We start from the raw sequence: 4262 nt of genomic DNA, 5'->3' as shown, positions 1-4262 counted from the left end.
TTTTGGGGGTGTAGGGTGAGCTGTGATTGGTTGGCTTGGAGGTGGATTAAAATAATATTAAAATATCTCTGGTATACAACTACTAAAACTAGGTGTATCGGAACACTCGTAAAAACATCTCTAAAAATTATTTTCTGAGCTACTAGCATAAATGACACTAGTAACATATTTAATATGAGAATAAAACATGTATAATGAGGCCTTAGCATTGCTAAAGTCATCAGAGAGTGCTGGTGCTAAGCTGCACCAGTAAACCATAAACCCGGTTAAACCGATTTTCTGTTTTTAACAAAAACAGACCAGGTAACCTTATAATATCATTCAAGCATTTTCTAATACTAATATAATGATAATATTATACTATTATCTCTCTCCTCTCATGAATCGAGTCCGGTTTGTCAAACAGAGACTATTTACGAAAGTCAGAATTAAAACTGCCAACCGATACGGTTCAAAAACTAGGTTCTTCGTGATTGCATTATTGAGCTTGCCTCAAAGGAGGTTCTAGCTTAAGGATGACATAATGATAATGAGGATTGAGATGCTTGATGATATAACAGAGGTGTTCCCTTTACTGATCTTCCGGAGGATTCCGTGCCTTTAGAAAAGATCTCGCGTACACGAAAATCAGGGTCGTTACATTCTACCCTCCTAAAAGGAAATTTTGCCCTCAAAATTTCAGCCGCGTGCAAGAAATCCATCTTTAAGCGGTCTATTTCCTTCGATCCATCCTGACGAAGAGATCAGTCCATTCCTTACAGCATCCAAATCTCATGCAGCCATAGCCATGAAGATCATAACAGCTATGAAGATAGCTGTGGCTTACGTCGATTCATCGCTCGGAGCTCGATTAAACCATGCCTATTCACAGTCATTGAGGTCTTATCCGTACCAAAAAATCAACATTAAGGTGATCAGTCTTAATATCTCAAGTAAGGCACGAACATTTCCAAAATGAGCACTCATAGACATTCATGCCAAATGTATCTTAAAGATACCCTAACAGCATGAAACACACAAGCAGAGTATGCAACAAAGCATAGTCAGTCCACTCCCCAGGCTCTATTGGGAACGAACTGCTCTGATACCAAATTGTAACGACCCAATTTTCAATATGTCTAGATCATACCGAAAACTGAGCACTACCAATTTGTCTTCCTAATTATTATCTATTATTTATCATATGAGCCTGATTCGTTGTTAAAAACGTAGTTAATTTGCGGGGTATTTTATTTTTTTTTGAAAATATTTGGGTTAATAGACGGAATCATACATAATCAATTCACAACTAATAACAGATAGAACGATTATAAACAACCACACATAAATACATCACGAGTAGCTAGAAACATTCATTTATCCAGCCTTTGTTAGAGTATAGACCTTTAGTTAGAACACCCCTAGATATAGCTAAATAATATCTATATATACATATATATATACAACATCCCAGGTCCTGACCTGTTCAAGAAGTCCCTAAGCTGGCACCCAGGCTAGCCTAGACTCTATACTTGCCTAGCCCCTCTAAACTACTAAAGCGAGGGAAAGTACGTTCTAAGTCTTCAAAACTCAAGTCAGGTGGAACGTCACCAAAAGGTAGAACATCATCTGCTACTCCTCTGCACGATCAGACTTTTTCAGAGGACGTCTCTCTGGTACCTCATGAAGTAGCCACACAATAGGAGTCTCGTACACATGATTTAGATTAAAGAGCGCATACGAACGGGGTGTAGACGTTGGCTGGTTTCACAGTATATACATATAAATAGAGAACGATATTCACCCTAGATTCAGAAAACTATCTAGAGCAGAATCCTCTTCTTGCGAACGGTCATCAGCAAACTACGGTAAGGTACTCTTACTTCCATCTGAAGGGGAAGGGAGAGAGAAGGGGTAAGAACTGGGGAGTTCTTAGTAGGGTCGGGGTTATTAGTTATATTCATTTATTTAGGGTCGATTAACAGACGAATAATAGAATATAGTGAAGCAGTAAACAAAAGATAAAGACAGAAAGAGAAAGTAGAGACAATAGAAAGCAGAACACAAACAAGAGAATACAAGAAAATAAAACATAGAAATAGCATACAAGCAGACAAACACAAGGAAATAGATCACACAAAGAAAGGAATGCAACAGAGAATGATGCGCATACAAGAATGATGCATGTCTAGTCCTAGTACAGGCCATGAGCTCATGTGTCGGTTAGCACCTGCATTCCCGACATTTATCCGGTCACGAGTTCCCGATTTTCCCGGATACGATTTTCCGTTCAAATAAATGCGTATGTAATTATTAGCAGCTCTATTGAGACAGCCTCTGCGTTCTACTCGCAGGGAATATACTCTTGGAAACAGAAACTTGCTGTAGGTATCCTAGTTTCCCTACAGAAGCTCTTGTGAACGGAAAATTGCTGTAGGTATCCTAGTTTCCCTACAGAAGCTCTTGGGTTGCTTTAAGCAACAAATGACCTTTCAACAGGCCCTTTGCTTTTTATTATCTTTTATAATCATAAATACGCAAGCGGGACAATACCCACGTCCTTGCCAACAATTTCATAAACTGAATACTTTTCCTCAACAGAATAAGTGTAATTGTCATCATAAGTTATCATTCTCATTATTCATCTCCAGTTACATATTCTTATACAATATCTCTCTCTTTCTTTGTTCAACCATACTATACAAACTTTACATCTTTCACTTGTACAAAAGCTTGGCTCAAACCATTTCTCTTTATCATATTACTCTTTTCCCTTCGTATCTCTTTACTCTGTTCTGGTTACTATGTTCTTTGTGTTACTTTATTCTGCTCTGACTTCTCTGCTTAACGTATGTATTTAAAGCTTATGTAAATTTCGGTATGAATAGTTAGCTTGTCCCAAGTATAGGTTCATTAAGTCTATACTGAAACAGTTTAACTTTTCATATTATACCTAACCCTAGTCACAACTCAAGGACTAACTATGTTGCCCTAGTTCGTTCACTAATGTCTGTCTGTTTTTATGTCATTAAAACTTTACAGACTTTTTCTTCGATTTTTATCTTTTCTTTAACTTTTATCTTTTCTTTATCTTTTCCTCACTAACATGTTATTACCACTCCCTAAGTGTTTTATGAAGGTAATTATGAGATTCTGCACTTAAAGTTGTCTTTCTAAAGCTTTTACAGAAAACTGCCTTTTCTGCATTATTTTATTATTTTTATTAAAATATTATTTTTAATTAAATATTATTATTTAATATTTTATTATTATTTATTATTTTATTAATATATTTTCGAAAATTAACTTTACTTTAACCTTTAACCTTTAAAATTCACTTTTTACCACCCGTAACTTTTAATATTTCTACTTTTACCACCCTAACTTTCAGAAATTACAAAATAACCCCTCAAACACCAAAATAATTACTTCTTTGCCCTTTTATGAATCAAAAAGGTGTTCTTCATTGTTCTTCACCACACTCAAAGTGTTCTTCGTGTTCTTCATAAATTCTTCAGATTCTTTCTCTGTTTTTACCCGTTTTTCAATCTTTTCAGCAACCGATTTTTACCAAAATTCATAATAAATTCCCAGCCACTAAAACCCCATCTTTTCCACATGATTTCAACACAAATTGAACCTCAATTTAAGGCCTAGGGTTTTCGTTTTCCAGCAGCCCTCAAGAACAACATTCATAGCTTAAATATCATCAAATTTCATCAAATTTTCAACAAACTTTCAACAAGAATCACTCATATAAACAATCAATTTCAAGCACAGCCAAACCATATCATAATTACACAACTCAAACACAATCAATCAAGATTAAATTCATCAAACCCTACCTGGTTTTGCTGCTCCTAATTCGGTTAAACTTTCAGGTGGTCCTTAAGCACTTTTTCCTCCTAAATCACATCAAGAACAACTTTAAATCCAAAAACTCTCAACTGACCAAATCTCACTCAGCATGTTAGGAAGAGATATATCACCTTAGAGTTGCTGGAAATTCACGTTTCTTGGCCCTCAAGTCAAGTTAAGCATGATTCCTAAGGAAAAACATCAAGAAAACACATGTTTAAATGGTTTTCCTTGAAAACCGAATTGAAGAGGGAGGGAGACAGCCATCTCACCTTATTTCCAGCCTTGATAAGTCACATGGTTATGTAGAGGAAGAAGAGAGGATCATTTTGGTGAAATCGGAGTTTTGATTTGAGTTTTAGTTCAGAAGAAATCAAGCTTTGAAGATTTATGAACCAAGAACTTTCTCTCCTTTTTCTCTTGGT

General features: G+C 35.8%; 1 long non-coding RNA gene across 1 annotated transcript; it reads right to left on the bottom strand.

The window, feature by feature from the left end:
• Positions 1 to 3683: 3683 nt before the first annotated feature.
• On the bottom strand, positions 3684 to 4262 carry LOC140175490 (uncharacterized). The gene is made up of 3 exons (XR_011866304.1): positions 4110 to 4262; positions 3969 to 4025; positions 3684 to 3884 (listed from the first exon to the last, which is right to left on the bottom strand). It is a non-coding gene; the product is annotated as an uncharacterized lncRNA (long non-coding RNA).

This window comes from Arachis hypogaea, chromosome 10 (assembly GCF_003086295.3).
Source record: "Arachis hypogaea cultivar Tifrunner chromosome 10, arahy.Tifrunner.gnm2.J5K5, whole genome shotgun sequence".
Classification (NCBI taxonomy): Eukaryota; Viridiplantae; Streptophyta; class Magnoliopsida; order Fabales; family Fabaceae; genus Arachis; species Arachis hypogaea.
This window is presented reverse-complemented; position numbering and strand designations above follow the sequence as displayed.